General features: G+C 50.5%; 1 protein-coding gene across 1 annotated transcript in view; it reads left to right on the top strand.

Moving 5' to 3' along the window:
- Positions 1-22,581, top strand: part of ICE2 (interactor of little elongation complex ELL subunit 2) — a 1,950,511-nt gene that overhangs the window by 1,858,175 nt on the left and 69,755 nt on the right. The window lies entirely within an intron of this gene.

A 22,581-nucleotide genomic window follows, 5' to 3' on the forward strand; every position in this document is an offset into this window, starting at 1 on the left:
CCCACTTTGTTGCGCATCGCCAGGCTGTTGGCTGCGTCCAGAATAAGACCACCCCCAGAGGACATCCTAACAACACTCAAGTTTCCAGCCTGGGGAGGAGTAATGATCTGGGGGTTCCAAGATTAGCATGCCCAGCCCGCTGAGTGATAGGACCGTGGTTTACTTCCCCCACTCTAAGTGGGAGTTCACTGTAAATCGGACTAACAGAGATAGTTACTCTGAGCCAATACTGTTTGAACACCTATTTTGCGTAAATCAGGATTGTTACCCACAGTCAGCTGGGGTAACAAAGACTTCAAGAAGAAATAGGAATCCTGGGAATTCAAGTTGACGGCAGATCACTTTTTGTATTTCTTCTTTGTCCTCTATCTCCTTTTCCATACTTTCCTTCCAGGGGGTTTAGACGCGACCTTACTTTTAGTTCTAAGGTCTGTGATGGAGTCTGATGGTCCAATAGTCACTTGAGAGTCACTGCTTCCTGGGATAAGAATTGTTTTCTTCTGGTAGTCAGTAGGCAATTGCACTTCCATGGATGTCAATTTCCCCTCGTCTTCTCTCGTTTTTGTAGTTGTGTCACTGCCAATGATTTCAGAATCACAAAGTATGATGCTGTCCATTGATTTAGCCTCAATGGGGGACTGAATCCGCTTCTGATTTATCAGCCCTGCCCCCTTGGAAGTCATTTCCGTTCCTCTAGCAACGGATCCATTAGCCCTACTCGGAATCTGGTTCTCAACCATGCTTTCAGGACCTTTTGGATTTTTATTTGGAACAGTCAAGCTGCGTGTAAAGAGGAACTCCTTAGCAGTGGCATGGAGATTTACATTATCAAATTTGAAAAGGAGTGACTCCAAAAGAACTGTATTACGTTTTGTTTCCAATTTCAGGCTCTCAGATAGAGAGACCAGCACGCAAAGTATCTGATTAATCTCCACAGGGGAATCCGCCCAAGGGGGTGCCTGATAATTTTGCCTCAAAAAGGGGCATCATACTTGTCATTAACCACACATGGTAGGGGGAGCTGATTGAAGAAAGGGCGGAATCAAAGTTAGGTGCGTACCTCCCCCACACCCTCCCTCAAGCATGGCGGTGAGTCCAGATAACTGGAACTCACGTTACTTCAAATCGAGATAGATGCTGCAGGAAGTGTAGCTCTAGGTGCGGGTGGAAGTTTTGGAAGTTCTGACATTGGAGCGGGAGTACTAGGCTTGGAAAATACAGCAGTAGTTACAGCCGCCTTTGGTTTGAAGAACGCAGTAATCAGACCTTGGGAATTGGTATATTAGTCCTTCAATTCTTTCACGTCTTGCACCAAAACGTGACTGGGGTCAATTTCCAAGCTCACTCCCTTGGTTCCCGTAGACGGAGAAATCATACATGTGGCCTCCTGGGTGAGGAGGCGGGCAACGGGATATTAGCTGCGGCTAAGATCTCCTCATCTAACAGATGCAGATCGTTCTTGTTTGGAGGCATTGTCAGTTTTCGCCATTTTGTCTGCTCTGTTATGCACCACTCTCTTTTTGTTGTTGGTAAGATCGCATATAACCTTATATTTATGAGCCGTGTTAAAAAGTGTTTTTAAAAAACTTTTTTTTAAAAATGTATTTATTTAGTATTTTTTAGAACGTTCAGCATATATTCACCAAAAGCTTAACAAAGCATTGAACTCAAAAAAATGTTTTAATTGCAACAAAACCTGCTTCTAGTTGTGAAACTTGTAGCAAACAATCAGGTTTTAAAAATTGAAGCATGTTTCATAAGTATTGATTTGACATTTGTGGTTGTAATTGAATGTTTCAACAGCTACCTAACGATGATCTGCTAGGGTTGAAATGTATACACGTGGCACGTTACTGACACTAGCTGTTGCTATTAATGGCATATCATGTAAACATTGCAAAAGATGACAAAATGGAAATAAAAAAAATACAAGATTTTCAAAAGTCAAGCAGTTGATGCTTTTTTGGGTGTTTAAACTTTCTCTTTGCTCAGGAAGTAGTTTCCCTTCGGTTCACTGGAAGGAAATGAAGTTATCATAGCATTGTCTCCTGGTAGAGCATTCTTTTGTCTGGGGTATGGTGTGTTGCAGTTCCACTGCATGCACACCGTTCCTTCTGAAAGGAAGAGTTTCAACCTTTTTCCAAGTGTTTTCTCAGCATTTAGTCCACACTCTTGAGGCACATGAGACTTAAGACTCAGTACAGGCAGCTCTATGGAAGGTCCGGGAGTGAGGCCAAACTCCAAAATGGCAGGGGCCAGTTATAGGTTTGGTTCAACACCCTAAGCCCAATGCAGCCCCAGGTGCGCTCATGCAAAGTAATCAGCAAGAGCCCTATCCCAATTACAGACCAGAGATTTAGATCCTTGCCAGGAGTCCAAGCCAGGAAGAGGGTGAATGAGAGTATAAATTGCAGAATCTCCAGGTAGTGAAGGAGCAAGAGGCTTGAGTTTGGTGGTGGCTGGGGATTGGAGATTGTTGGAGAGAGCAGACTCTTGAGTGGCGGAGGATGTTTAAGAGGTGGCACCATAGGAACAGCAGAAGGACGTTATGAGAGTTAAATGATTGAAGTCGGAAGTGGGAACAGGATGAGTCTGCAAGTCAGGAGGAAGTGGTGAGACTGCGGATGAAGGGGGAGGTGGTCACACCAGTTGGAAATGCTATATTTCAGGAGGAGATGGTATGATTGATTGTGAAGCAGGGCTGAGGAGGAAGTGGTAAGACCCAAGGAACAAGAGGAGGTGATAACCTTAGAGGCCAGAAGTCAAACAAAAGAGACCACCTCGGATGGAGAGGTTAGTACTGAAGAGGTGGAAGCGGAAACATTAATGGGGAAGAAGGGGCAAGGGAGGAGGCAGAATTTACAACAACAGTGAGAGAAGGTAGTGTCCCGGAGGAGATGGTGCCAGGAGAATGTGGTTTGGAGGTGGTAACAAGTGGTGGAGGTGGTGCAGATAAGGCAAAGACAACAAGAGGGTAAGGAAAAGGATAGCCAACAGAGGATGGACTGAGGAGAAGGTGGAGAGCAGTCCCTTAGATCTATAGATTGGGAAGGTTCCATCAGGCAATGCAGTAGTCATTTATTGTCACCTTCTTTTAGCAAACCCTAAATTAAATTGTTGATCTCTGTTGAACGGTCTTGGCCTATGTCCAGGCCTCCAGATAATTGTTTTACCAGGCCCTTTTCTGCATTATAATCTTCTAAATGCGACACCTTTTATCTTTTTATGCGTTCCATTTACACACCACCTTAGAGCAGAGGTCACTGCAACAGGCAGGTGACTTGACAGACTCCAGAACACATCCTTTGATTATTATCTGCCTGGAGGAAACGGCAGGCCATTCAGACTTTTTTCTCTGTGCTAAATGCACTGAGAATGTCACTCAGCACACACACACAGATCAGAAATGGTTTCTTTCTGTTCAACCTCTGCTGTGTTTTGTGTCTGTTTATGCTCATGGAGAGGAGCATTACGCATGCATATTTATTTCCCTAGCATTTTATAATCGTAGCAGTTATAAGATGGAATATGTAGTTACAATTGGGAAGTATCCATTTAGCAAACAAATTATGCCTTTTCAGCAAATGCTTGCATTGCACAAAAGTGTTTTTCAGAGTTCCTGTGTTGTGTGCATGCATCATGAAGCTGGTAGAAGAAGGTTTTCCACAAGGAAGACCTCTTCATGACACACGTTTGGTTACACTCTTGCTGAGGCAAATTATCTTTACTTTTACAATTTAATTGACAGTCTAATTATTTAAACTGTGTAAAATACTCCCACCTCAAAACCTTATGTTGTACATGGATGAGTATGCAATGTCTAGTTTAATCGAACATTAAGCCTTAACTTCGAGTCAGTGTGGCAAATGGTACTATAAATGATCAGTGGCAGCAGGACCCTTGTTCAACTGTGAATGATTGCCATTACACCAATCACGCTTTCAAATGTTCAATACTACACTTAAAACATTCAAAACCCGACTCCCCAGCCAGCGCAAGCCCTGTTACAAAACAATATAATGGTTGAATTTGCAAATGAAATAAAATCTCAGCAATAAATGACCCTGTCGTGGTAACCCAGATAGGTATTTTAAATGTGTATGTAGCGCTTCATGGAGGATTCATCCAACGTCTAAGCCCTGTAATAATTATTAGCTCATTCGATAGTCTGTTTACTGACTTCTGAAGGTTGTAAGTAGAACTCAGGCCAACCAACATTTGACCATAAGATTAGATAGAGATTTTAGCATTTAGTACTCTGCGCTATTGTATCACAACACTGGCATACCGTTAGGTAGTACTAGTTCCAGTAAATGAGGGCTTTCATTTATCATCAACAGACAATTCTGCTATCAAACCTCAAAACACATAAGACAAGTCCTGTTTGCTTTACTGTGTAATTGGCAAGGTGTGTTTGTGTCTTAAAAATTAAAATATATACAGGAAAGATCAAATGTGCAGACCTGTGTAGAGGAAAAATTAACAGTGAATTGAGTGACTCACCCTGCAATATTAACATACCCTACTGTAGCATCCTTAAGGAAGCGAAACTGCTGTAGAGTGGCTGGGAAATGGTACACAAATCATTTGTGGTTCTACTGTTCAATTCCTTTTATTTACAGTTTACTAAATTCCTATGATGTGGAGCTTTTCTGATTATATATGCAGCTAGACCTTATATCTGAATGAGTTGTATCAATGCTATATTAGTTCCACCTGTGATGAGATTGCACTGCATGGGCAAAACACGTTTCCTGCTTTATGTGGGTGGTGCTCTCACTGTGTTATGCTATTACTATTCTATGTGAGGGAGCTTGGATTACTTAGCCCCTGCTGGGCAAGTTCTTTGTGATAGGAATTCAGGCTGCTGAAGCATATTCTGTTCCTGTTCTATGCAAGTTAAGCTTGCATTTTGGAGGCCCTTCATTTACCTCTTCAGTGTAGGGGTGCTCCCACTGCTCCATCCCATGCAGTTTCTTCTCTATGCAAGTGGATCGTCTGCTGTGACCGACGACTTACCTGTGGTAATCTTGTACTATTGAGACCTACAACGTTCGAGTTCCATGTGAGGAAAGAATGATCTACTAAAGTTGATGGTATACTGTTTCTATATTGGGAGGGGAGTGTCCACTGCTGAAGCCAATGTTGCACCTGTTGTATGTTTGAGGGGAGCTTCTATCGCAGAGTCCCATTCCTTATCTGTTTTCTGTGTGGGTTTCTTCTACCCTTGATTTACCTTACACTGATCCGCTCCACCATGTTCTACATGATGACAACTTGTATTGCTGTTGCCGTGATATCCCTTTTCTGTTTGTAGGAGGGAAGCCTGAACAGCTCCTACTCAAGCAAACCTGCTCTGTGGGATGGAAGTTTTAAACAGCTTATGCTGCCGCTGTACCTATTTGCTCCATGCAGGGGAATCTCAGAGTGTTAAGAACATGTTTGTCTGTCATGATGTGGACTGCTGCCACATGATAATGATTTACATTGTTTTAACTTTTTGGATGCGTTTGCTGGATGTTGCATAATTTGTGCTCCCTTGAGCAGGAAAAAAACAATTTTTACTCTCTTGAAATCACATTTGATCTCAAAGTTTAAAAACGGGGAGTAAAATACTCCCAGCTCAAAATCATATTTGTAGTAGTACCTATATCATAGTCCTTTGTAAACCCTGTGAAAGGATAAAGTGGCTCCTGGGCCTGATTGGGAGATTTGGCAGTGTCAGAGCTCTGAAGAATCCCTGGTGGGAGCTCTGTTCCAGCAGTTGAACTCGTCGTGTAGCCGACAAGTTCTTTCTGCCAATGCACCCCTCAGGGATGTGAAAACAATCGCCTGAGGAGTTAATTGACCCAAAGATGGATGGACGTCACAGGATACCGCTGACCTGTAAGGGAAGGTTACGATTAGTACCAAGTTTAACACAGAAGTAGCTAATCACCAAGATCGCAAATAAGTACCTTGTTAAGAGAATCAACCCCCCAACACAAGGTCACTGTTCCTGACTTGAGTATGGACGATCCTATGACAAGATATAATGGTAGAAGGGTTGAGTAACCAATAATTCTCCAGCATGGGGTCTGGCATGGATTCACATGCTCATGAATATTCCCCGTCGTCAGGCTGGGAATCCTCGGTAAAGAAAAAACCAGTATCAGTTTCGTTTCTGATCTGTCTTTCGTAGCAATAACCAATCACTGGTCTCTGCGTCATACTGACCACAGCCAATGACTGCCCTCTACCTAAGCACCGCCTCTGGCAGCCATCTTCAGATTTTTACCGCACGTTCATGTGTTGGGATCCTCGTGCTATTGCTCTCGAGCGTTAGTGCTATTTTTTCGCGCTTTTTTCACAAAAACTTCGATTCTTCGGTCAAAGAGCCTCAAGCTCCACCGATCCTACATCCGATCTACGGGGACCCGTGTCGGATTCATCTGTGCCCCTCAAGGGTGAAGATTTCGTCGAGCTACGCTCCGGAGGACTCCAGAAGCTTCTCAGGCCCGGTCCCGGAGATGGCCCAGGAGAAGGGAAGCTCGACGCCCGGAAAGCTGTTCAGGGTCTGCCCTGGATGCCAGCTGCAGAACGTCTTTAAGGAGGACGAACACTCTTTCTGCCTTTACTGCCTTCATGAGGACAAAACGCACGTGGAGAAGGACTGTGCGTTTTGCGGCAACATGTCGGAACGGACCATGAAGGACCGTCATCAACGTCTCGCCAACTGGCTGCAGGGTAAGAGCCCGTCTGGCGAGAAGAAGAAGAAATCCGAGCGGTCTTCTAAGACCTTTGAGGGCGCCCCGGCGACGGGGGCCCAACATAAGGCCAAGCACCGCGAGTCCGCTGGCACCGGGAGCGCCGAACGGTCGGGCTCTACGGGCGCCAGGCAGGGCGCACCCTCCCCGGCACCATCAACCACGAGCCAACGCTCTGGGTCGGGTAAGAGGAAGGCCGAGCACCCGGCGAAGCTCCTGGAGAGGCCCCGGTCGAGCTCGAAGGCAGAGGAGGAGCGTGGCAGTGCCCCCTCCCTCAAGGACAAGGCGGTGAGCGCACCTAGGGTGGTGAAGGCCTTGATCCATCCGACCAAGCCCTCTATCGAAACGGTCGCGGCGGCCCTGGCCCAGCCTGTGGAGGCTACTCCAGTGGTGGCGACCTCAGGGCCCAGAATCTCCCTGCCTCCTCGGAGGGAGTCTTCTTTTATGCCCATCGATAGGACCCCCGTGAAACCCTCCGTGGAGAAGAAGGGGGGGCAGGGCGTCGTCGTAGATTCGGCCTCAACCTCAGAAGAAGAGCTGGTCGAGTGTCAGGAACCAGGAGTGGAAATGCTGGAGTCGATGGAAGTTCCGAAACCGAGGATCTTTCTAGTCCTCATCCAAACTGGCGCTTTGCCTTGGGAGTTCCGAAACCGAGGATCTTTCTAGTCCTCATCCAACATGGCGCTTTGCCTTGGGAGTTCCGATACCGAGGATCTTTCTAGTCCTCATCCAACATGGCGCAATGCCTTTAAAAGCAGGCTCCGCCCCCCTGCTCGGCGCGTTGTATCTGTTGCTGTTTCTTTCAACGCTCCGAGTGCTGTTTATTTGTATCGTCCTTCCGTGATTCAACTCCTTCTACAGCCCTCCCGTAGCGAGCCTGAACTACGCTCGTTTCCTTTCCTCTCTTACCTATCCATTCCGCCAGCAGTGTTGGTTCTACTTCCAACCTTTTGGACACAGTGCCTCTCCTTCGCACCGTGTTCTCTATTCCTTTTCGGCTGCCTTTCGTCCACTACCATCTCGGCAGCTCCTTTCTTACTTGATTCTGTACCCCAGTCCTATGCTGTGTTTTGCTCGCCTCCGCGAGGTTTATCCATTTTACCATTGGATTGTAATTTCACCTATCTGGATCCACAACAAGAGCAGCTGTGCCATCTCTTCGAATCATCATCCAGATCATATATGAACTAGGGTTTTTTCTGCCTCGTGCTTTTTCCCTAGATTGGAGGCTGGCCCCCTGGGGTTCCCCTAGGACAGGTCTTTGCCTCTGTCAAGGTGGCCTCCGGAGGGGCTAGACCTTACCTGCACGAAAAGAAGATTCGAGCACCCAAAGGTGCAAGGATAAAAGAAAGGAGACTCCAGAAGACTGAACCTGGCCGTCAAGAATCCACCTCAGGAGAGTCAGGTGAGGAGAAGGGGGAGGTAGACTTAGAACTTGACATCGAGGTCTTAAGCCACGGCCTAGGCGTGGAACAAGACCAGCCCGTCGGAATGGGTCCCGACGCAGGCGACGACGACGACATCGTCGAGGATGCCGACGGGGCCCCTGCTCGCCCGTCGGATTCCCCTCTGCCAGCGCCGCGAGACAACTCGGCGGCCATTTTGTTGGCCATACAGTCCTTATGCACTGAGATAAGGACGAGGCTACCGTTACCGACGGAGGAACCTCTCCCGTCGGGGGATCCAGAACCGGGACCTTCTGGTGTTCCCCCTGCCAAGAAAAGAAGGATCCATCCTCCACCTCCTTTTCAACCGTCGCGCCCCGTCCAGCCCTCCTCCCCGTCCACCCGAGGGGATGATACGGGGACTGACACGGCAGCGACGGGTACGGACGACGAGGCATACGACGAGGATTTTCCGTCGTCGCCCCCCACCAGGGCTTCTCCGCCCGACGAGATCGGATCTTTCCATTCCATGATCTCCAGGGCTTCCGAGCTTTTTCAACTCTGCCCCGAGGAGAAGAAAAAGGAAGGCTTCCTTTATCAGCGGCGCGAGGCCAAGAGGAAGACGGTCCTCGCAGTGCCTCTGTTGGACGACATTTGGGATGAGGGCCTTTCCCTCCTCAAGAACCCTTCCACGACGCCAGCTAGAAGAGACCGGTACGAGAAGAAGTACCGGGTCCCGGACACGGCCCCCCTATGCCTCCGGGCGCAGCCTACCCCGGACTCCGTCGTCTCCGCGGCGGCCAGGAAGAAAGCGGGGGGGGTGCGGCCTCCACATCGACTTCCCCGCCGGACGGCGAGGGAAAGAAATTGGATGCTATGGGACGTAGAGTCATCTCGTCGGCAGCGACGACGATTAAAGCGGCCAACGCCTTGGCTATCGTGGCCCGCTACGACAGGGAGCTCTGGTACAAGATGGCTCCCCTGCTGGATTTTCTGCCGGACGACAAGAGGGCTGAGGCCCTTGAGATCCTCCAGGAAGGTGAAGTGGCTTCGGACCACGCCATCACCGTGGCGACGGACATCGCCGACGCTGGGTTCCGCCAGCTAGGCAACGGCGTTTGCCTTCGACGTCGTGGATGGCTCAAAGCTACGGATTTTCGGCAGGACGTCCAGACCAGAGTCCTGGACATGCCCTTCGACGGGAACAACCTGTTTGGGAAGACGGTGGACGATTCCCTCCAGGCCATCAAGGCGGATACTGAGACGGCCCGGGCCCTGGGAGTCCTGCAGCAACGACGGACGCCCTTTCGGAGCGGCGGAGGCAAGGGCGCCTCCAAAGGTTCCGGTGGCGGTTTCGCTTCCTACCGTCAAGCGGCCCGCTCGTCGTCGCAAGAGGCCTACAGAGGACGAGGCAAGTCTAGCGGACCCCGCCGTCGTCGCCAAGGAGGTCAAGGCGGCAAGGCCGCGTCCAAGCAGGATTGAACCGGCCGTGGGGTCGGGCCCCCACCGAAGCACCCCGGTGGGAGGCCGGCTGGCGGGCTTCGTCAGCGTGTGGGAGTCCATCTCCACCGACCGTTGGGTGCTGGACGCCCTGGCCCGGGGCCACGCGCTCGAGTTTCAAAGAAGGTGCCCGCGCGTCCCCCCCGTGGCCAGGAGAGAACTTCACGTCCCTCAACTTCTCCTGGAGGTAAAGGCGATGCTCAGAAAGGGCGCCATCGAACTCGTCCCAAAGAGGCTTCGGGGCTCCGGAGTCTACTCGCGATACTTCCTCGTGAAGAAGAAGACGGGAGGATGGCGCCCCATCCTAGACCTGCGACGGCTGAACAAGTTCATCAAGGCGCAGAAGTTCCGGATGGTCACCTTACAGCACGTCCTGGGTCAACTGGAGGAAGGAGACTTCCTGTCGTCGTTGGATTTGGAGGATGCCTACTTCCACATTCCAATCCTAAAGGGGCACCGAAAATTCCTCAGGTTCGTGGTCCAAGGGCGTCATTACCAGTTCAAAGCCCTTCCCTTCGGACTGCGGTCGGCACCCAGGGTATTCACCAAGTGCCTCGCACCGGTGGCGGCGCAGCTGCGCCGCGAGGGGATTCACGTCTACCCCTACCTGGACGACTGGCTCATCCGCGCCAAGACGAAGGAGCTCGCCGTGGTCCACACGGCAAGGACCGTCCAACTCCTCACGGACCTGGGATTCTCCGTGAACTACACCAAATCCCACCTGGTGCCCGCGCAAGTCGCACTGTTTCTGGGAGCGAGGCTCGACACAGTGTCCCTTCTGGCCTCCCCGTCGGAGGAGAGGACCAGGACCATCTTGGGCAAGGTGCAACGGATGCTGGTGGCCGACGCGGCCAAAGTGAGATCCATCAAGTCCCTCCTCGGGATGATGTCTTCCTGCATCTACCTCATTCCCATGTGCAGGCTCCGGATGCGCCCGTTGCAAGAATTCCTGGATGCGCGCTGGATCCAGACGACGGGCAGCTTCGAAGAAAGGATCAAGCTCGACGAGAGTTTCCGGCGAGCGATACGGTGGTGGGGCACCCGCGCGCATCTGACGGCGGGCATGGACTTCCAGACCCCAGCCCACCAGGAGACTGTGACCACGGATGCCTCCCTGGAAGGGTGGGGAGCGCACACCGAAAATCTGCACGCGAGGGGACTCTGGCTCCCGACGGAGAAGTCCCTGCATATCAACGTCCTGGAGCTCCGTGCAGTGTTTTGGGCCCTCAGGTCCTTCCTTCCGTCCCTGAAGGGCAAGGTGGTGAGGATCTTCACCGACAACACCACCACCATGTTTTACATCAGGAAACAGGGCGGAACCAGGTCCCCAGCGCTGTCCAAGGAGGCGCAGGACCTGTGGCATTGGGCCGTCGCCCAAGGGATTTTTCTGGTGCCGTTTCATCTGGCAGGGATAAAAAACACCATCGCCGACTCACTCAGCAGGGAGCTGCGCTCGTGCCACGAGTGGGAACTACGGCAGGATCTGGTGGATCGCCTCTTCCGACGGTGGGGCACACCCCAGATCGACCTGTTCGCGACGGCGACGAACACCAAGTGCCGGAGGTTCGCCAGCAGGTTTCCCCAGACGAGGAGCATGGGCGATGCTTTCTCGTTCCCCTGGGAGGGCCTGTTCCTCTACGCGTTCCCTCCCTTGCCTCTGCTAATCCGGCTCGTCAACCAGCTCAAGAGGTCACGGTGCAGGATGATCCTCGTCGCACCTGCGTGGCCGAGGCAGATATGGTTCCCGGACCTTCTGGACTTGTCAGCGTCCCCGCCGATCAAGCTGCCGGCGGACGCAGACCTACTCTCCAGGGAAGGAGGCGCCATCCTCCACCACGACCCGAAGTCGCTGAACTTGCAGGCCTGGCTCCTGCAGCGCTAGAGTTTGGAGGATACGACATACCGGCCGATTGCAGAGAGGTTCTTGCAAAGGCCAGGGCGTCCTCGACTCTTAAATGCTACGGACACAAATGGAAGAGGTTCTCTGTCTGGTGCCACGCACAGAAGATTAACCCTCTACGGATTACGGCTCCCCAAGTACTGCCGTACCTGCTGACGCTGGCCAAAGCTGGACTGGCACACGCGTCCATCAAGATTCATCTTGCTGCGATCTCCCGATACACCAGAACCACGGGGCGGACGTCCTTGTGGTCTCATCGTCTGGTGAAAGAGTTCATGAAGGGACTATTCAGATCGTTCCCGCCGGTGAAGGCTCCGGCCCCGGCGTGGGAGCTCAACGTGGTGCTGACCAAGCTCATGGGACCTCCGTTCGAGCCTCTGCACTCGGCCCCGTTGAAGTTTCTATCGTGGAAGACAGCTTTTCTCGTGGCCATCACCTCCGCACGACGAGTGGGAGAGATCCAGGCCCTTTCCTGCAAGGCCCCGTACTTGACTTTCCACGACACGAGGGTAGTGCTCAGGACGCACCCCTCCTTCATGCCCAAGGTACCGTCGGACTTCCATCTCAACGAACCCTTGGTGTTACCTGTGTTCTTCCTGTCGCCTTCGTCGCCGGCTGAGAGGACTTTGCACTCGCTGGATGTAGCTAGAGCGCTGAAGTTCTACGTGGATCGCACGAAGGGTTTTCGGAAGACGTCACAACTCTTTGTGAACTTTGGACCTGTCAATCAGGGGAAGGCTCTCTCGAAGGCTTCCATCTCCAGATGGCTCTCCGGCTGTATCATGTACTGTCACCGGTTGGCAAACCGACCGCTGCCTGGCCGTCCGAGAGCCCATTCCACCAGAGCGATCGCAGCTACCACGGCGTTCCTATCTGGTGTGCCCCTGCTGGACATATGCAGGGCTGCTACGTGGAGGTCGACGCACACCTTCACGAAATTCTACTGCGTCGACCGGGATTCCAGGGAGGAGTCCAGGGTCGGCCAAGCAGTGCTGCGCAACCTGTTCGCCTGAGGTGAGCCTGGTGAGGAGGTAAGATGCTTAATGTTGAGTTGATGTGATGCTTAATGTTGAGCCTTTGCCACCTCCCGTGGTTGTGCATGTGTGTACTGCTATGTATTCTTTATTCATGAGCATGTGAATCCATGCCAGACCCCATGCTGGAGAAGGAACAAGTTACTTACCTGTAACTGTTGTTCTCCAGCATGGGTCTGGCATGGATTCACATGCGAACCCTCCCGCCTACCCCTCTGCGGCTCTTCACTTGGTCATACTGCCACTTCACGTGCTTCCAAATCTGAAGATGGCTGCCAGAGGCGGTGCTTAGGTAGAGGGCAGTCATTGGCTGTGGTCAGTATGACGCAGAGACCAGTGATTGGTTATTGCTACGAAAGACAGATCAGAAACGAAACTGATACTGGTTTTTTCTTTACCGAGGATTCCCAGCCTGACGACGGGGAATATTCATGAGCATGTGAATCCATGCCAGACCCATGCTGGAGAACAACAGTTACAGGTAAGTAACTTGTTCCTTCTGTGCTTAATAGAAAACAAGAAAGGACAACATGAACAAAAGGTTTTACCATTGCACCATAGGACCAGGGAAGGGAAAAGCAGGATGAAAGAGGAACTGAGGTAGATGGTTACCAGTGGAAAGTCTGAGTTCACATGAAACAATGATCCACCTAGCACCCGCCGGAAAGAGGACGCCTAATGTTGTTCCAGGAATACCTCCAAGTCCCAGCAAGCACGTTCCACTTCCACCTAACACCCGCCAGAATGTGGACGCCTAATGATGTTCCGAAAATGACTCCAAGTCCCAGCAAGCACGTGGCGCCCACCGTAATGCGGGTGTTTCGCAGTTCTTGTAAACGTAGAAATCAGTAGAGCCGAAGGCAGCAGGTAAATTCGTGAGAGCGTGAGTTTGGATGCCGGATTAGAATGGTCAAGAGTTCCGAGTCGGTTACCGTGCGGGCAGCAGAAGTACCGTTTCAGTAGGCGGAGCAAGTCGTGAGAGGTCTGGGTCGGCAACAAGTTAATCAAGCAGCAGGTAAGGGTAGACAATGTAGTTCCGTGAACAGTTCCGAGTCGATAACTTGCAGGCAGCAGAAGCACGATCCAGCAGGAGAGAGAAGGTCGTGGACGGTCCGAGTCGGCAGCAGGATTTCCAGGCAGCAGGTAAGGGGCAAGTTGAAGGAGTTCCGTGAAACGTAACCAGGTTCAAAAAGCAGAGAGCAAAACAAGGCAAAGTAGCAAGGCTGTAGAATACAAATTCAGAAGCAGGGAAACAAGGAAAAGGTGGAGCATAAGTTGGGAGGCAGTCACGTGATACCATGAACAAGACTAACGTGTGAAAACGCGTGAATGCAGGAACGCTGAAGGAGCGCGTCTCCAAGGTAACGACCAACGCCGTTTCTGAAGTAAACAGCAGCTGTTCATAGGTGTTTTGTGAAGTACGAGACGGATTTCTAACCAATCGGGAGCTATGGATGGGGTGTTTAATCCGAAAGCAGGGCCTAGTTCTATGTGGCCTTATGGAAATGGGTCGATTACCAGGGCGTTTCCTGACAGCCAGACAGACTTAAATTCCTAAGCATGTACTGTTGGGTGGTGATTGATATTCGGGACCATCTCTTTGACTTGTGGAGGCAGGGATCAGCTTCTCTGTCAAAAAGAATGCCAGGCCAGGTTTATATGCTTATTGCAGTTGGCCACCATTTACTTGAAGACAAACAATGGTAACCACCCACTTATAATAAATTAAGCACTTCTATGAAGTTTTAAACTCCAAATAAACTTCTAAAAACAGGACCCGGGAAGTCAGAGTTGTATAGTATGCACCATGCTTTAACTAGATCTTCCAACTGTTGAGTCTCAGAAGTAGTCTTAAATATGGAGGAAATATTTTTTTATTGAATGTCTCCAAGAGCTCTCCGACTTGAGGCCAGCTTTATACATTTTCAAACCAAATCCCTACTTTGCATTACTTTTCATTCTCAGACTTGGTCCACAGAAGGTAGGAGAATTATACCTTTTTTTAATTTCCTAACTATTATTTCATGTTTCTTCTGTCACAGAAGTCCGCTTCCATATCATGGCAATACATTAGATCCTTCTACCATGTAATGCATGTGGGTATGGGTCCTTTACCCCAAGCCACTGCCACCCGCCTCTTCACCAGTGCCAATAACAACCCAGCTAGGCGCCTCACATGCCCCGAGATGTTCCTCGTGTATCCCAAGAGTGTGACTAATGGTGAGGGTTCTACCTGCTCTCCAGTGATTTCACCTAACATTTGAAACACTTCCCCCTCAAAAGCCAAAGATGGGTCGACAATACCACGCCGGCCATAAAGGTGGCCAGCAAATACAAACACCTCAAATACTCATCAGAGCTATCTGGAAAAGAATCTAGGAAGAGTTGCAGGAGTGTAGTACATTTGATGTAGGTATTTGAAGTGCAATAATTTATACCGACTGTTGAGGGCAATTTTCCTAGTTTGTGCACAGCAATAATGTCATACCTCCTCAGTGATCGCGCAACCCAGAGGGTCTTCCCACTTTGTGCGTGCAGCTTCAGCTCATCACACTTTTTTAATGAACTTAGCATACAAACTGGAGACTGATCCCCCCCCCATACCTTCTGACTGTATTACACTATGAAGAAGTGATGAAACCTCTGGCAACTTAGTAAAGGAGGTAAATAGTCCTTTTAGCGTGTTCTGAAGTCTACAATATAAAAACACGTCCTCCAATATAAAAACACGCCCAAGGATGATGTACCCCCTAGTTCTTAAAATGAGTCCAGGGTGATGAACTGTTCTTGAGGAAGGAGATCCTGAAACCCGGAATAAACCAAAACGCTTCATGCACTGCATATATCCCTTATCACTAGTAAGCAGTATCCCAGAAATGTGGCCCATGGGCAGAAGTGGTTAATACCAGACCTCTGTGGCCGGTTTGCGTTCTATATGTTGCCATGCTATATACGTGCACTCCACAAGATTTTTCACTCCAGCCGATCGTTGAGGCGCTGTAAGTTCCACTGCTCTTAAAAGCAAGGGCTCTGCCTGGGTCCTCTCGATTGGCACGTGGGGTCTGTCCCAATTGGGGGCATACCAGTACAACAAAAATGTAGCGTGTGCCACAGTTTAATAGGACCCAAAGTCTGATTGAACCAGCCCTCCTCTGTGCAGAGGAGCAATTAACACCTCCCAATGCAACTGTGGTTGTTTACCAGCCCATGCAAACCCAGATATTACAGATTTCACTTTCCTAAAGGATATTGGAGCCACCAAGAGAACATTAAGAAAGACGTATAAAAACCTGGGGAGGAGTACCATCTTGACCAAGGAAATCCTGCCATATATAGAAAGTGGAAGTTTCATCCATCGATCAACCACGTTCTGTGCCGGCTCAAGAACACTACCACATTTTTTCTTTCATAGGATCTCAGGCGCACACGCCAATTCAATCCCTAGGTGTCATGTAGTAATCGCACACCATTGGAATCCCAGCCCATCTGAGTATTCCCCTAGATGATCAGTGAGTAGAAATAGTGATAACTTTGTGGGATTCATTTTAAGTCTCGAAAATCGCCCAAACTTGAGGACATCAGACGCTATAGCCTTCAAGTTGGCCACTGCATCCCTCATGTATAAAACCATATCGTCGACATAAAACAATATGACCATTTTATGTGCGTATAACTGTATCCCCCTGTGTATATGCCTCTCAGATTAATTTGGCCAACGGCTCGATCGCTAGGCCAAATAAAAGGAGGAGAGGGGCCATTCCTGCCTAGTGTCTATTCCCATAAAAACTCTATCAGATACCTGGCCATTAGTATGAATCCGTGCAACAGGTGATGCTTACAGCAATGATACCATCAATATAAACCCCTCACCTGTACCCATCCTTCTCAGTACCGTAACGTGGAATGGCCACTCCACTGAAGCAAAGGCCATTTCTGGGTCCAATAAGGCGGCCACTTTGGTATATTTCGATCCACTGCTGACATCAGGTCAAATATACAAAGCAATCCATAAGACATATTTCGCCCCGGAATGAAGCTCGCTTCATCGTCCTTAACACATTTATTAATTAACAGGGCTATTCTAGTAGCTTGCATCCTGGCCAGAATTGTATTGTCAATATTAATGAGCGAAATCGGCGGATAGGACGAGCATTCTGTAGAATTTTTCCCACTTGTCAATAGCACCAAGACCACTGCTTCTCTCATCTACTCCGGCAGTATACCCTCCACCATGGCATGTTGGTATACCTTCAGCGGTTGCAGCGCCAGGCTTGCTGAATAGGCTTTATAGAAATTGCCAGTAAAGCCATCCGGTTATAGTGCCTTCCCTGTGGGCAATGCCCAAATTGGCTATTTAACTTCTTGCAATGTAAAAGGGCTACATAGCCAGTCCATCTCCAATTGACTAGACAAATACAATGCCACCTGATCCAGGAACCCATCGGCGAGTGCCTGCAAAGTGTCCATGTGGGATGAATATAAATGAATGTGAAATTCCCTAAGCACCTGGATAATCCCAATGTCCATTTATTTCATCACACCCGCACTGTACCTTGTAGCATTTATGTGTTTTGGTAGCCTTGACTCTCGCCACCCACGCCAGTAATCTACAACGGTTTTGCCTTTCCCCATATTGACCGATTGTCCTTTTCTTGTTAAAAAATGTGGCCTCCCTTTGAGCTGCCTCATGACATTTCTGCAGTTGTTTATGTATTCGGGCCTGCCTAATGGGATCAGCGAGACCATCTACATCAGCTTCGAAATTTGAAAGAGTCTCTTCACATTTTAACAATTCACCTCTGATAGTTTTCAATATGCCACACTCTTTAGCAATACATTACCCTCTTAAGACCCACTTAGAAACCTCTCAATGCACCCACTGTGATGCTACTGTACCTACATTCTCCTGAAAGATGTTAGGAATACTCTCAAGTATAGCTGCTCGAAATACAATGTCTGACAGACACTCACTCTTAAATACCCAGCTAGATCTACGTAAGAGCTTCCTCGGTACGTCCACTCGCACATTCAATGGGGCATGGTCTGACAACGTACAAGCTAATATTGTATGATCCAAGACCCAGTCAGTCCCTTTACCAAGATAAGGACGTAGTCCATGCAGAAAGCTGATTGATGGACCATTGATCGCAACATGAACCCCCTCTTATCCCGGTGCTGTTCCCTCCCCACATAGCTTAGCTCATATGTCAAGCATATTTGCTGCAGTTTGGTTTTGGAGAATGGTCTGCGTATCCCACCAGTTCTATCCCACCCAGGAATTGACACTGCATTAAAATGCCTGGCCAGATTATCACATTGGTTGCGCGTTTCATCAGTTGTAGCTATTCTCTCCAAAGTGTCTAACATCTCAGTGTTTGGCCCATAGTAATTGACCAGCGTGCTAGTGTGATCATGTATGACACCAGTGACTTTTAAGGCTCTGCCCCTCACCACTTCGATAAGGTGAAACCCCAAGGACACGTATAACAGTGTATATACCCCTCTGGAGTAGCTTGAGTAAGAAGAGAAGTATTGTGACATCCCCAGGTTTTAGTGAACTTTGCCTCATCTGAGGGAGTTGGATGCATCTTTTGCAGAAACGCTATTTCGGCATTATGCCTCTTCAAATACAATAGCACCCTTTGGGCTTTTGATGGACAGTTGAGGCCCCGTACATTCCATGTGATAAGCTGAATCCCTTTAGCCATTGGCCTTTCGGTAAAGAAGGAACCATGCTGCCCATCCCTCCCAGCTCAACAACCCGAATGAGTGCACTACGCATGCGTGAGGTGCATATGCGGACCTAAGCGACCTAGCTCTCGTTGTCCGCCAACATAATGAATTAATATCCTCACTCCCAGTTATATTCCAGAGCTGAAAACTCAGCCAGGGACGGATGAAGCAGTGCTGCACCGAATGGAACCTTCCCCGACACGAATCGGAGTCTGGAAAGAGAAGAAAGTCCTGATCAACCCCGCTGAGAGAAGATTGGGCGCCATCTTGCCTGCGGCGCGGGGCACCGGAGAGACCACTCCTGAAAGGGGCTGCCGGACTGGACCCTGGCCTCCCCATTGGGTCTAAGGCAGGGACAGAGACGGTGGCGCCGACCTTGACCCAGGCCGCCGGTGGGAGAGAGATCTCTGCATGGACAGCTGCCAGGGAGGAAGCAGCTCTGCCGGCACGGCACCTTCCTTGCACATCCTCCGGACGAAGGTGCGAGAGGTCCCCTGCTGACGCACGTCCCAGAAGAGGATTTTAAGAGGTTTTACCCGCTCTCCCCTCCCCCAGCCTAGAGACACCTTGGAGCAGAGTCCCGTGGGAGGAGGGCGAGAACATAACCCTCCCCCCCCACCCCGCCGCCAAATGCCCCAGCCAGGGCATGCCACCCGGACTCCCTGCTCCGACTTCAAGACCCAGCAGCTACTATACGGGGGAGAGGCTAGAGAGGACCCCACAGGGTCGAAGAACATAGGAGCCCATAATAACAGATGTGGGCCCCATTGGGCCTCCATATATAATGGCAGACCCGAAAACTGAGAAGTGACTGTGCCTACTGGGAGCGGACACATCGCCCATCCCCTCACCCCCGACATAGGCAACACGTAATTTGGCACGGAACAGAGACCCAACAACACAAGGAGCAGAGGAGGGCAGGCAGCTACAAGACGGCAACAGCATTACCAGGGGAAGCCCGGAGTGCTGGCAGCGAGGAAAGAGCAATCAGCAGGGGATTGGACCTGATCCTTCACCCAGGCAAGTGACCAGACCTGGGAATAAACCACTAGGAACATCAGACCCTCATGAAACGGGCAGGGAGAGCAGGGTTTGGACGTGGGGACACCCAACTCCCTACACCAGGACAAGCAAGCCCTCTAAATCCCCCCCCCCAGCCACTCTGGCGGCTCTTGAGGACTGGAGCAACCAGTGTCACGCATAGTTTTGCCATCGGTACATTGGAATCCACCTGGAGGCAGAAATAGGCTCCAGCAAAAGGACCCCCTCCCTGCTAGATCACGCAAATAAACACAATGGTCAAAGACCAGGCCAAAGGCAGGCCCTACAAGGTAAAATGGACCTCTTCACGATCAGAGTTCCTTCTAGACCCACGGCACAACTCCTACGAGGCGAAGGACTGAGTAAAGGAACCCAAGATCCAGCCATCTCTGTCACGGACATCATGAAGGCGATTGTGGACTCAAGGACATCCCTAGAAGTGAAGATTGGCGGCCTATCCACAGAAGTGTCCTTCCTCCGCCAGGACCTCCACAACCTGGCATCAAGAGTGGGGGAGTCAGAGCAAAGAATCTCGAACACGGAGGACACGGTACGACAAATGGAGAAGCAACTGGTCGCAATCTCTAAAAAGGCTGACCAACTCCATTACCGCGTGGAGGATAGTGAGGGATGGGCACGGCGGAACAACCTACGGATTCTTGGGATCCCAGAGAAAGAAGACGGCTCCAGTGTTGAACTTTTTCTCAAGGACTGGCTCGCCCACCTCTTTGCCCCTAAGAAACTCTCTAAGTTCTTTTCAACAGAACACGTGTACAAGGTCCCTGCAGGATGCCCTATCCCTGGTGCCCCACCACGGACGATCATCGCACGGCTCCTAAATTTCTGAGACAGGGACGCCATCCTCCAGATGACCTATGCCACCGGCCCCATCACTTGCAATGGATACCGCGTTGGCTTTTACCCGGACTACACTAAAGAGGTACAGAAGGCCCGACAATCCTTTTATTCTGTCAAAAGGAAACTGCAGTCGTTGTCAATCAAATATGCGCTGTTCTTTCTGGCACTGCTGAAAGTTCACCATGAAGGTGCCACACACCTGTTCTACACACCCAAAGAGGCATGGGAATGGCTGGAGACTCAAATTCTTAATGGACCTCAACGATCACCAAATGGACCAGCAGGGCAAAAGCCATGGACGGATCAATCTCCACCACCCACAATTCCCTCGGACCAAGAACCGGAGGTGGCACTGCACCCTAGAGAGAGAACCACAGAGAATGGGTGAACATATCCATATTACTGTCCGTGTGCAGCGATAGACCAACTAGCGGATGGGGTTTGGCATAGGCGGCTTCACTATCACAGTCTGGGTAAAAGCCCCATAATGGTTTGTGTTAGAGGTATGCGTCCACTTGGCGCTTGGTTTGGGTTACAGGTGCTTCTGGTTGGGGTGGGGGAAGGGGAAGATGTGTTTCTCGAAGGTCCTTGAAGCGAACACTCTCACCATTCAGGAATGGGCGTGACGTTGCCTTAGGGGCGGTTATGTTGGGTTGCAGCAAACAATGGAATTGTGCTGAAACGGGAGAGCACTGCACATGGTGACCACTGGGGCTGAAGACTGGGAATAGAAGGGGAATAACTCTCCCAAGGCAAGTGCAACCACCCCACATATACCAATGGCGCAAGACAGTCAGCTAACCCTACTCACATGGAACGTTAACTGGTTGGGCTCCGGGGTGAAAAGGCGGCTAGTACTCGAACACCTGAACAGGCATTCACCCAACATTGCTCTCCTGACCGAGACCCACCTTATGGGCACGGAATGTAAATTCTTCAGGAGATCCAATTATGCAACTACCTTTCATGTGGGCTCCACACGGAACAGGGGGGGCGCTTTGTGGTGCTAACCAGCGATATTGGGAGGGTCTCGGGGGGGGGGGGGGGGGATTGTGGCAGCATACGACCCCCGCCCCTCCACCCACCCTCAACTTCTTAACAACCTCCAGGAGGCAATGATGGGGATACAGGCATATAACTGGGCACTGGGGGGAGATTTCAACGAAGTGATGGATGTGCTTTAGCATAGAACTCATGTAGGTAACGGGAACCCCAATGCCCAAACTAAGCTCCAATCCTTCGCATCGCCACTTGGGTGGGTGGATGCATGGTGCACTCTTCACCCCACGATCTCCAGATATTCCTTCTCTAACGCCCATAAATCAATGTCCTGTATAGATTATTTCTTCGTCCCACAAGACATGTCACACATGCTGAAATCCACCACTTAACCTGGCCAGGGACATTTTGGAACATTCCCCCCCTGCTACTGACTATAAAACAGACCTGAACCAAGCCCCTGCTCACCTGGAGGCTCAATGCATACTACCTGGGAATCCCAGAGGTGAACGAGGGCCTCGTGCAGAAAGCAACGGAATACTTATCCCTGAGTGAAGGTTTAGTAGCCAGTCCCATAACCCTGTGGGAAGGGTACAAGCCAGTGCACCGGGAGGAGGCCCTTTCTCTGGTCACGGCACACCGTCGGCAACAAGTCCGTGAGATTGCAGACAAAGAGGCCGCAGCGAGGGCTGAGGAGGAGTTTCTTGCCTCCAGGACACCGGAATCTAAAGAGGTGATGATTATGTCCCAGGAAACATTTAAGAACCTTGCGCTAGACAATGACCGGACTGCTCACTGGACCATGCGCAGTCAGATCTATGCTACTGGGGACAAAGCCGGTAAGGCCCTAGCCTGGCTGGAAAGGAGGGAAAAGAACCAGGGACATGTCTGGGCCATTCAAGGCGCTGAAGGGTACCTGCTTCAGGAGGATACAGATATGCCGCCTTCTATGAGTGTCTCTACGCCGCCAGGGAGGTCACACCTGGAGGGGCCACCCTGCACTACTTGGACTCCATTGAGCTCCCCAGGCTCTCCGGGGCTCAGGCGGAAAAGTTGAAGGCTGAGGTCACAGAGGAGGAGGAGGAGGAGGAGGTGGCGGCGGTCCTGTCCCAGCTCCAATTTGGGAAAACCCTGTGACCGAACTGCTTCCCAGTGGAAATCTGGAGGCGAATGTGGGACTCAGTGGTGGGACACATGCACCGCATATTGCTGTGCTCTCAGGGCAGATGGGATACTCCCACATGATCTTAGGCAGGCCACTATAGTAATAATTCCCAAACCTGGGAAGCCCCCAGACCTATCTGCCTCATACAGACCTATCTCGCTCATCAACGGGGAGGCCAAAATTCTAGCCCGGGTCCTGGCCAACAGAATGCTGCGGGTCA

Source organism: Ambystoma mexicanum, chromosome 11, assembly GCF_040938575.1.
Source record: "Ambystoma mexicanum isolate Mex_15411 chromosome 11, UKY_AmexF1_1, whole genome shotgun sequence".
NCBI classification, from domain to species: Eukaryota; Metazoa; Chordata; class Amphibia; order Caudata; family Ambystomatidae; genus Ambystoma; species Ambystoma mexicanum.